Source organism: Euprymna scolopes, chromosome 14 (genome assembly GCF_053919585.1).
Source record: "Euprymna scolopes isolate OS-2025 chromosome 14, ASM5391958v1, whole genome shotgun sequence".
NCBI lineage: Eukaryota > Metazoa > Mollusca > Cephalopoda > Sepiida > Sepiolidae > Euprymna > Euprymna scolopes.
Genome location: NC_136495.1, coordinates 118521313 through 118533670, shown reverse-complemented (window position 1 = coordinate 118533670; position 12358 = coordinate 118521313). Strand labels below are relative to the sequence as shown.

The following is a 12358-nucleotide window of genomic DNA, read 5'->3' as shown; positions in this document are numbered from 1 at the left end:
CATTTGTGAAGAAAAAGAAAAAGGGGCGATTTCTTATAAAAATGATTATCAAAGCATCCCAGAACTTGACCAGCAATAAGAGTTTAAATCTGCAGTCTATATACAATAGATTATACATAATGATCAACAGAAATTTTTTTTTTCTTTATAGTAAAAAAAAAAAAAAAAAAAAAAAATTAGGGACTGTCCTTTAGGGGTTTTCATTTTCAGTGATTTCTAAATGTCAATGACCAGTGTTTTTTTTTTTTTTTTTTAAATTTTTTAAATGGCTTTGTTCAACAATAGTTATATGCAATACGTGATTTATTAGAACGAACAAGTTCGGATTTTGGTAAAAACAGCAAATTGGAAGAAACGTTAAGTTGACTGTTTGAGCAAGTTATACAAAAATATATATATATATTTTTTTTTTACTGTATGTGTACATATGCTATGTACAAGTTCTAAATAAAAATTGGTTTCTTTGTTTCAACATGGCCACATGAAATAAATTGTCAGATGTAAACAATTCTATATTATTTCAATGTAGGTTGATCTTTTTTTTCCCCCCATAAATCATATGAAAAGAAATTTTATAAAATAAACTTAACCTATGAACAACATATTAATTCCATATTATATGGATGTATTTTCAGCTGTTTTAAGATTGATTTACAATTTTCTCAATTATTTATAATCTCTTATATACAAAACAAATGTTGGGCCATTGAATCGAGTATGTGTGTGAGAAAATAAGATATTTTTTGCTTTTGATATTCTATATAATAGTGATGCGATGATTCCGATACAATTACTGATTCCTTTTTAAATTTCCGATTCTGATTCTTTATAAATCTCTGAATATTTAACCATGAAGTAGTTATTTTCCAAATTATAGTAAAAACACGCATTAAATGAGCTGATATTTTCTTAGGCGTAAAGATAGACTTGTATGTTAATGACCTATAGATTTTAGTTTTACTGGTAGTTTAAAATTAATAAATATTTATTACTAATACCAGCAGTGGAAGATTTTGGTTGAAACAAAATTAAATAAAAAAAAGACAAAATAATTGTTTTTGCATCGGAAAACAGGTACAAATTTTTTCTAATACCGATACCCCTAATTTTCCCATTTCTGATTACGATTAATCGTCCCAACATTAATATATAATAATTACTACGCTTAATTAAGATTTTATGACTTGCATTTTAATAAAATGACATTGTCTAAAATATTTGAAGCAATAGGAACTTATTACTATATATTAAAATAAAACCAATAAAATAATAGAGAGGATTATAAAAAATGAAAGTAAATTGAGTGGCACATATCTTTTTTTTCCAAATTATTTTTAATTCACTTACAATTCTTATATAGTCATAATTTTGTTGTTGCTATTGCTTGTGTCATTCTGATGGTTTTTTTTTTTATCACTTCCATATTCATAATTGAGTAACCGCACATGCATATCAATAAACAATAACAATAGCCGCCCTATAATGCAATACATTATTAAGAGAGCTTGGACTGTTTCTCTCTTTGCGTATTTCTTCTATAATGGACGTATTATTTTTTTTATTTGTATTAAAATATAAACACTACTTGTAACAGTCTGCTATTATTTAGGTATAACGAATAACCACACCATTCACTCACGTAATATGACGTACATATTACACAAATAAAACCATTTTCACTCGACATTTAAAAATATAGGCAAAATTATAGAATAGTTATATACAAATTATTTTTTCCCCTTTTGTTTTTTTTTTTTTTTTTTTTTTTTTTTTTTTACCAGCAACTAATATGTGAATATAGCGGTAAAACACGCTGGTAGGTCGTAAGATAAGCACAGAGATGATTGGACTGCATCTTGCAGAAATGAATTCAAGTTAAGGGAAATAATAGTTATTGCAAAGATTTTCAAATTATGAGCAGAACTTATCAGAAATAGTAAAAATAGCAGGAATAACATCTGCATTTTTTTTGTACGAGCAATAATTTAAAAACAATCTTATTGAGGACGCTCATAAACTGAAAAGGCAAATCTATATATGAACATTATGTAGATTACACACAAGTTCAAAGATAATGTTGCAAAGTTATTCTTCAATTGTAAAACTTAATTATATATTCAGTAAGTATGAAAATTATTAAAAAAAAAAAAAACAACAAAAATGAACTACCTTTTTAAAGTAGAACATTTTTTTTTACAAAATAACAATTTTACTGAAAATTATCTCTGAATTAAAACACTCAATATTTTCTTTGAAAATATTTGTTTTGGCTTAATTCAGAGTACTTTTTTTTAAAATCTTTTGATAAAAAATTTTAAAAGGAAGAATACTGTTATAACAGAAAATAGACTTTTTTTTTTTTGACTGCTTTTAAATATAGAAACTGAATAAGCCGCTCATATATTTTCAAATTGTTTATTTGTAACAAGTAGATAGCAATATTTAATAACAATATATTTTTTTTCTTTAGGTTGCTTTTATCTACATATTTTTCATATTTGATTTGTAACAACAAGATATAAACATTTTTTTTTATCTGAAGAGGAAGTAACAAAGGAGTGGACAAAGAAAATCAGGTTTTCAGAAGCTGTCTTTCATTTTAATGACAATTTGGCTAGGAATGTACTGAAAGACATTAAAACAATGATGTATATTCATTCAGATGCACATAGCCATCACTTATGCTAAAAAAACCCTGCAAAACTCATGCATCAATAATAAACATATATAAACAAAGTATATATATATATATATATATATATATATATGTTTTCATTTCATAATTTAACAACAAAAATGACATAAGCAGTGGATGAATTTCTAAATGAATAGCTTAACTGACATTGAATAATTATAGTAATCTGTTTGACTTTAATATCTACATATGCACATATGTACATAAAATACAAGAAAATAAAGAGACTTCATATATGAAAGAATATGATTTCTTCATTTAAAAAAAAAAAATTGCTGTTAAAAATAACAGTTTGATCATCAACCCTGAGCAACTCAGACAATAGTTCAAAAGTACACGTAATGCAGACAGCATCAGAGTGTGTAGCTTCCACATGAGCAGTGAAGAATCTTTTCTAAAACTAGTTTGAAATGGAGGTTAAAATAAAAAATGAGAATGGAGACAGATAAATATTCTTTGAATATTTGTATTTATTTTTTAATGACAATTTTAACTCGTATAATGTTTTTCTTTTAACTTTTTTTTTTTTTTTTAATAAAGATAGTGATCCCATTGTTTTAGTTTCATCAATTTGTTATGAAGGAATATTTACATGTCTGAAGTTGTTGGCATAAACAGTGCAGTGCCATGATATAATGAATTATATGTCTACTTAGTCGGAGTATTAGTACTAATAATTCACATCTCCATGTTCACATTTAATATCCACATAAAAAAAAAGAAGATATTCAATAATTTCACTGGGATTTTAGTAAATCAAGATCAGATTAAAATGCATCTGCAAAAATGAAATATGGTGCAATATACATATATGGCTGGTGCTAAATAGCAATATCACCCTAATATTAAAATAGTTTATAATCTTCTTTTAATTATCATATCTAATAAATCGTTAGTGGTTATTAATTAAAAAAAATTAGTTTTGATGGATTATATAAATATACTATATGGTATAATCGCGTTGACACCGGTTCTTGTCAGATCACCGAAGTTAAGCAATGTTGAGCCTGGTTAGTACCAAATGGGTGACCATTTGGGAAATTTAGGTGCTGTATGTGCTCTGCTTATCTCGAAATTTATTTCCAGTCGTCATGTACATACACTTCAATTGCCACTGGTATTTAATAATGTCGACTCCTGAGAGGTGTGGTTGGAGATTGCGCACCTACTACCACAAAAATTTCCTGCGCAGACACCCCTTCATGGGAATTCATAATCTGTTAAAGACTGAAGGCGCCCCTAAATATACTAGCACACTGCCCGACGTTGCCTGGTTATAAACTATGTTTAAATATGATATTTTTAATTTATGCAGATTTTGTATTACTATACAGTCAATTCTCTATTGATTATTTATATTGTACTCAAGTTTTAACAAGAAATGACTTTGGTGCCATCAGCTAGAATCCAAACCAAAACATTTAGCCATCAGATAAGTACTGTATTTAAACACTTGTGTATTAGTTACAACGTTGAATCTGACAATTCTTCATAATAAAATCGTCCAAGCGTCTTATCTAGATTTAAATGTGACACACACACACACACACACAAGACAGTTGGATTTTCACACATACACCCATATATACATATATATACACACTTACACAAAATTCAAGCAAGCAAGGACAGTGGGTGGGCCACAGTTTTATAATGAACATAGTTTAAAAAAATAAGTAGGATTACCGTGATTTTGAAAATCAGAGTTTTTACAGTGATTTATTTTGTCTGTAGAAATGCAAGTTCCAAATGAAAATTGTTTGCCATTGTAAGTTCAACCTTTGCTTCCATTATTCATTTTTTTTTTAATGTTTTAATAGGAAAAAAAATCAATTTTTAATTAATAAAAAGAATCTTATTTTGATATGATTTTGTTTAAAATATTTATTTTATAATCTATTGAATTTACACTTTTCTAAGTGCATGTATGCACAACACTGAAATTTGAATCTTGTTACGTGACAAACATTGTTGAATAATTATATGAAATTAAACTGTTTACAAAAAAAAAAAAAAATCTTAAAATGTCTGAATAAATAAACACCGGTTTCTTTATCTGATCTCAATTTGGAAGAAAATAATTTAAAGTAACAAAACTGTATTATAAATAAGGATTTGAAAATCATTTATTCCAAACTGACAGGAATCAAATATGAATTCTAGTTTTAAATAAACTCTAATAAACGTGAAAACAAATATGATAGAAATGAACAAATGAAAGTATGAGAATTGGTGTGCTATCATAGGATTAACCCAAGATCATTTTCTCCACCGGACTGGTATCCATTAAATTAATAGCAGCACTCAATTTTATCAGAATTTAATCGATATTGTTGATTTTTTTTTTTTTTTTTTGTAATCATAAAAATCCATAAAGTAGATTCACCGGACGATTTTTAAGCAATGAAAAATGTTTTTGACTGTTGTCGCTTATGTATGCATTTTGACTTTCACATTTACAACTGTGATATTTCAAGGTGAATATGTAAAAACTACGAAAAATATTAATTCACCGAATATCCATCCATATGACTATGGCTACTCCATTTTCAAGTTTAAAGATGATATAAATATTTAGGAATTGTTAAGGTAATTCTGAAAAGTATTAAAAAAAAAAAGAAACGTGTACTGGGTGAAGATATTTTGATCTTATTGCCCAAAATGAAAATACTTCTCTAACCATAAAATATGATATTGATTCATATTTTAAAGGAAGTAACTGTACAATCGGGACAAGATCAAAGTGTAGTATCTGTTCCGGCAGATGCTGCACTTAAGATAATATGTACCAGTCAATGGAGGGGAAACCCTCTATACTGGGACAATTATTATTTTTGGTAACCAGAGTGCCCCCTTTTTGCCTACTTTTAGGGGAGCTGGTTTTTACCTCACATTAAAAACGGCCTTGTGCCTAATTTGCTCAATGGGGGAGCAAATAAATACCATCTGTTCTTCAGATGCTGCACTTTAATTTCTTGTTCTCTGTCAGGGGAGGAGAAATCCTTCACGACTGAGACAATTTTTATTTTTTTTCCTTTTCTCCACGTTAAAAAACGACCCTCGTGTCTAACTCTGTCCCGTGGGGAGGCATTGTAAATAGGAACTGTACAATCTCAAAAATGCATAAAACTTTAATTTTCTGAGTAGATTTGGGATATTATCTTTAGGAAGACTTAAGAATAAAGTGTTCTAAAATATTAAAAAAAAAATCTGCATTAAATTTTAACTTAAAAATAAATTGCCATCCAACATGGAAGCAAATTATCTTAATTTTGAACAAATGAGAATAGCATTAACTTCATCCATTTATCATTTATCTTGCATTAAATTTCTGACTTCACTAGCTGTATATACTGGGCATTACCCGGCTGAAATATATTGCTGGGCAGAGGTTTAGTCACATATTATTTAAGATACACCGAATATCCTAACTTGCTATGAAAAGTGACTACATGTTGGATTTAGAGAAGCATGAAACACATCTATCTTGGTCTATGAAAATCAAATGGTAAGTTATTCTCATAGCTTAGATAAGCTTACTTCCGGTTTTAAATGCAACTGTTATCAGCTATTAATAATTGGAAACATTTTTTAAATTAAATATTAATCTGATTAAATAAATCAGCTGTAAATATTTCTAAATAGAACTAGAACGATTCTATTACAACAAACAATTACATCGAGCTAATTATTCAAATTCTTTAATGTAATATACAAATGAGGTTACTTATTGAATGTAGATTTCTTTTAACTAAACAGCATATATAGAAAACATGCTGGAATAAGTGTATATAAGTTTGATTACAGTATGAAATTTAATTTGTGAAACAGTCTTTTTTGAACATATTAAATTGCAAACAAACAGACTTCTCCGACTGATATGCAGATAGGTAGCTCGCACACACACATAAACGGTATTAAATACACACTGGTTATTTACCCTTGTCTAAGCTTTAAATTTATCTGACAGGTTGCATCTCTACTTCCTGTTGCGCATTCTCTCTATTCGCTTCCGTCTTTACCTATCTCTTCCCTTTTTCATCTGAACTGTCCATGTAGACAAGACGCACTTTTCCATATGCCTCGGCAGGCACACCTTCATTTTAAGGTAAGACGACACAATGTATACGCTAACAAACTCTTGTGAACACTACACATACATACACAATGAACATACCACAAACATTAAAAGTTAAAAGACATGCTTACACATGTACACCCACACATACACACACGTATGTACACAAAACACTCTCTTATTATTCTTAGATATTTCAAGTTAAATAAAACATCTTATTTGTTTATATTGTAACTCTGTTTTAACGTTCTCCTTTTTAATGTTTCTCCTTTAAATGTGCTTCTCTTAATGCTTTCATTCAGAGTTGTATGAACACGTGTATCTGGTGTATACAAGATCGGTGACAAATATCTCTCTTCTCAACATGCTTAACGACCTTCTACAAATCGACTAACAGCCTATGCTACAAATACGACTTTATTATAATAAGTTAGTGATGGGACAATTCCAAAATTTTCCCTGATACAATTAGTGATTCTGTTCTAAATTCCCAATACAGGTACCAATTCAGATATATATATATAAAAAAAAAAAAAAAAAAAAAAATTTCTAAATATTTACTTATAGATTTTAATGCTTTTTAAAAATGTTCAAATGTTGGTACACCCATATAATGCTAACATATTTTGGTAAACATAAAAAATATACTTCCTAAATATTTTTCCCAAATGTTTTCCTTGTAATTGATTGAAAATTGTGAGAAAGATTTGCATTTGTTTGTCATTAATCCTATTTGAAATTTTCATAAACAATTAAAAAGAATCGATGATTGGTATACAAAATATGAAAACAGTGTAGGAACAATCAAAGCCTGTCCCAGTTTCAAGAATGAGTTTCTACATAATGTTAATATTAAAAAAAACAAAAAAAAACAATTCTTAGCATGGGGGGGGGGGCTGTTAACTATTTTCTGCATTCTCTCTATGAAAGAATGTTTTGTCTCCCAAATATAAAAGATTTAGTCGCTTATTAGATTGATTTGCTTTTCTGTAAAAGAAAAACAAGATACAGACGATAATAATAATGGCAAAATTTTGCTCTAAAAGTGGACAATGGATTCATTTTTAAGTAAAAAAAAAAAAAAAAAAAAAAAAAAAAAAAAAATGCTATAAAATAAACTTAAATACAAATACATATCTAGAAGAGTAACTTATTTTGCATTTGTTTTTTTTTTCATCTCCTTTTTTTTGTCAGTTAGTTGCAGTAATTCGAATCTGTCTTTTTTGGGTTGGGTATATTTAAATGTAAATATAATTTTTTTTATTCAACAAACTTATGTTTTCGCATTATATATTTTATCCAAGTGTTTGATAAACTCCTAGCGAGATTTTCATCTATATTTTTCGCTAGTGTTCAAAGTGAAAAAATACGATAAAGCATTAAACATTTCACAAGAAGTGATGACCAGTAGAGCGTTTTGAAAAAACCCATCCATTTAAAATTTTTTAATAATCTGACTGAACTTCCTGAAAGGCAGCATAGACGTTTAGCAAATTTGTGCGGAAATGTTCACTCTGGAAATAGGCAAGTGAACTCTATAATGTTTACTTTGTTTACCATAATTGACCAATAAAAAATATAAATTAAATTCAGAGAGTCAATGCTAAATCTGGGAATGGGATATATATATAACCTGTGGTTCTGTGGCTCTTAGTCTTATGTTGTAAATGGACACCTAAAAAAATAAATGTTTTTGTTTCATTTTTTTATTTTTGCCAAAAAAGAATGAAAGAATCATTTTTGAATCTGAGATTAGACTCAAATTTTTCCGATACCAATATCATAAAAGGTTTCGATTTTGCTGATACCCGATTCCAATTAATATCTATATAAAAGCCAAGTATGTCCAAGGATGGAATACTGTTGCCATATCTGGGCAGGAGCTGCTAAAAACAGCCTATCCTGCCTTGACAGAGTACAAAATAGACTTCGTGGCTTAGTGGGGGATGCCCTTTTCTCTACTCTGCAACCTCTCTCCCACAGAAGAGACGTTGCGAGCCTATCCTTGTTTTATCGTTATTTCCATGGCAGGTGCTCGTCTGAACTCCAATCTCTGGTCCCCCTTCGCCAATCTTTCACGAAAAACACCCGTCTAGCTGAATCCACTGTGAAAAATTTCCCCCACTCTATATCTGTGCCTAAATCAAAATGCGGATTCCATGAACAAAGCTTTTTTCTTAGAACTGCATGCCTGTGGAACTCTGTTCCGTCTGCCTGCTTTCCACCGGACTACAACTTGGATGTGTTCAAGTCCAACGTTAACAAATTCCTAATGAACCGCCGCCTTAGGTAAACACTTCATTAAATCTCCACACTAACATAATGTACTTGCAATAACCCTTATCCCTGAGTGGCTTCCGGGCCTTGATAAGTGGTAATCACTGTGTAAAAAAAAAAAAAAAATTATCCCAACACTAGAATCCATTTTAGCATCAGGATTACTATAAGATACCTGTAGACTCATTTAAAGATGAAAATAAAAATTGATTTTGTGAAGTTGATAATTGGAAGTTATTTGTCTGCTTCTGTCAGTTAAATATGCTAGTTTATTCCTTCTACAAATGTAGAACAAATATACACGGTACATGCGAAGTGAATGACCGATACCCAAAATGTATAAACATTTTGGACCCCTTCTGTCACTTAAAAACTCACCAAAATTCAGGAAATCAACCAAATTTTAATTAAATTGTCAGTATTTATTAACAATTACAGAATATAATGAACTCATTATTTTTTTTAATTGCAGTGAAAATGTATTTGATGTAAACAAAAACATCTTTACTAAAGTTAGTTTTAAGTACTAAAGAAAAACTCAAATTTATTTGTCCATTTCTTTATGAAAAGCAGCGTAAATGTTAACTAAAATAAAAAAAATATTTCAGGAATATTATGAACAAAGACCTTAGTCTGTTTTAACGAAATCAATATAACTAAAAAAAAAAAAAAATCGATTTCTCGAACTAACGATATTATCATTGAATTAAGCTTCGTTTGTTCAATATTTTCACCAAAAAAATATAATTTCAAAACATTTAATGTGATTTTGATAAGTTTCCAGGGAAATTTTAAATGTAATATAATATTTCGTTTGTACACATGAACATGTAAACATCAGTGTAAGAACGTTTTTTTTATAATCTTGAAAATAAAAAAAATATTGCAAAAAAATTGATATCCCCAGTCATAAAGAAAAAATAATTTAAAAATGATACAATTTCTACTAATGATTAATTTAAATAAGCATGGGTGGACAGAACAGCGAAAAAATAAAAAAGTTTATAACTTTCATTAGTAAATTATTTTCTTTCAAATTTGAATTCTGTTTAATCATTACTAAAGAATTGTTTAACTTATTTTTAAATGAATAAAATTCAATAAATAATATAATGTAATGGCTAAAATTGACTTTTTGAACAATATTTTACAAACGTTTTATTTCAAAGTCTAGGGAAAAACACTGGTAAACAAATGTCATCAATAATTTTAAAGTATTTTAGACTAATAAACTTATATCAAGTAAAAAAAAAAAAAAAATCCCAAACATCTTTGCTTATTAAAAAAGACTTATCATAATTATTTTTTAGTATAAATCTAAATTTTGATTGTATTTGAAATAAATCAAACTTAATCCCTAAAAGGAAAAAAATGTATATTTATGTGTTTTAAAAAAATGTTGAAAAAGAAAAATTGATTTTCAAGTCCAGATAAATAAACTTTAAAAAGTTCTAGAAAAATAACTATCAGTTTTCTGAAACGGGTTCAACAATAATTAGTAAATTAGTATCTTAAGATACCGAATTAAAGAAAATGTACATTTTAAACTAAAAATAGCATAATTAACCAAAAAAGCAAGTTATTTGAAAAAAAAAAAAGTCAGCAATCATTTGTAAATACAAATCCCATTGATTTTCATAACAGTATGGATCACAGGAAGTAATAATTTTGTTAAATTTAATTTTATAATTAAACAGGAAATGCTTATTTAATTGAAATATTTTTGAATGTACACACGTATGAATTTCTTTATTTTCTCTAAATAATTCAATTTCAATTAACTTTTTGTTGAACAATGGATATTAAAAAGTAAAATGAATGTTTACTTAGATTTAAGTTTTAGCAAAGCATTTTTTTCATGTATTTTTAATCTATGATTTTGAACCTTGTATTAAGCGTTACATACAGCATAATCACATTGACACACCAGTTCCCGTTAGATCACCAAAGTTAAGCAACATTGAACCTGGTCAGTACTAAAATGGGTGACCATTTGAGAATTTCAGGTGTTGTATGTGCTCTCCGCTTATCTCTGCATTGTTTCCAGTCGTCTAGCACGTCTCCTTACCACTGGACTCGAGCAGTGCTGATTCAGGAGAGATGTGGTTGAAGATTGCGCAATTCTTGCCTCACAATTATAAACACAGCTATCCTTACAGAGAGTATCCATTGTCTTTCAAGACAGAACAGAGCTATCCATCCACCTATCCATTAAACGTTAAGGATCTAAAAGAATTTAATTTATGGCAAAATAGCGAAAGTAGTTTGTAACAATCCAATTACTTATGAGAAAAGTTAAATATCAAAATAATCATTCTTGTTTTATTTTATTTTTTTTACTGAATACTGTTAAAGCAAATGAGCATGTATGAAGTGTTAAAAAAAGCTTGGTCATTGCTGAATTATCTCCATTTATCATTAAATATTTACATTCCTAATAGTCTAAACGGTATTATCAGGAGTTTATTTTTTTATACGGCATAATCACGTTGACACACTGGTTTCCATTGACATCACCAAAGTTAAGCAAAGTTGAGCCTGGTGAGTACTTAAATGACTTATTTTTATTTTAAGTGTAGTAAATTCTATGTATATAATAAATAGATTATTACTTTTTAATTTAAAAAATATTTCATTGTAAGACTTCTAATTAATTAGATATCTTAGTGTAATGTGATAATAACCACTTTAATAGGTAACACTTTTTGTTTAAAAGTTAAATTCTTAAAACTTGGTGAATAATTTTAATTCTAAAAATTATTTCATTTGACACACACACAAAAATGTAAGTAAATTATTAGCAGAAAATAAAATTAATTTAACCTATTACCCACCAGCATCCCATTAATGGGATGCTCAAAAATATTTACATCTACATCTAAAAGTTTCCCCTAATTCGTTCGCTAATGATAAATCAAGATTAAAAGAAAAAGTAATTTACAAATGTTTTCATAAAAATATTTTTCAACAAATTAGTATATTTGTGTTTTTTCAACCCATGAGATTCATTACTTCATTTTAAGCTACAGATTAAGAAGAAATAAGTTAATGTTTTTATTTTACAGTTCTTAATTTTATTATATTTTATTAAAAAAAAAAAAAAAGCATGAGCTTTCTGAATTAATAATTTATTGTCATAAAAATTAAAAATTTCTGATATGTATTTTGCTGTCTTTGTTTTTTTTTTTTATTTTTCTCCATCCATCCGTATGCCTTGTTAATAAGTATGGTAATGATTTCTTGAATCTGAACACATGAAAAGTAATTTAACTAACCATGTCTTTATTAAAAATAAAACTATTTTTTTT

The 12358-nt window shown here is 28.0% G+C and overlaps 1 protein-coding gene and 1 pseudogene across 2 annotated transcripts in view; one reads left to right on the top strand and one right to left on the bottom strand.

Annotated features, from left to right (window-relative positions):
- Window positions 1-2277: 2277 nt before the first annotated feature.
- The window catches only part of LOC145293242 (protein cycle-like), a 545447-nt gene continuing 535366 nt past the window's right edge, over window positions 2278-12358 (bottom strand). For both annotated transcript variants that reach the window (XM_080139811.1, XM_080139812.1), the window contains one exon: window positions 2278-2298. The gene's annotated coding sequence lies outside the window, so the exon portion shown is untranslated. The remainder of the gene's footprint in view (window positions 2299-12358) is intronic.
- LOC145293386 (5S ribosomal RNA) lies at window positions 10951-11068 on the top strand (annotated as a pseudogene).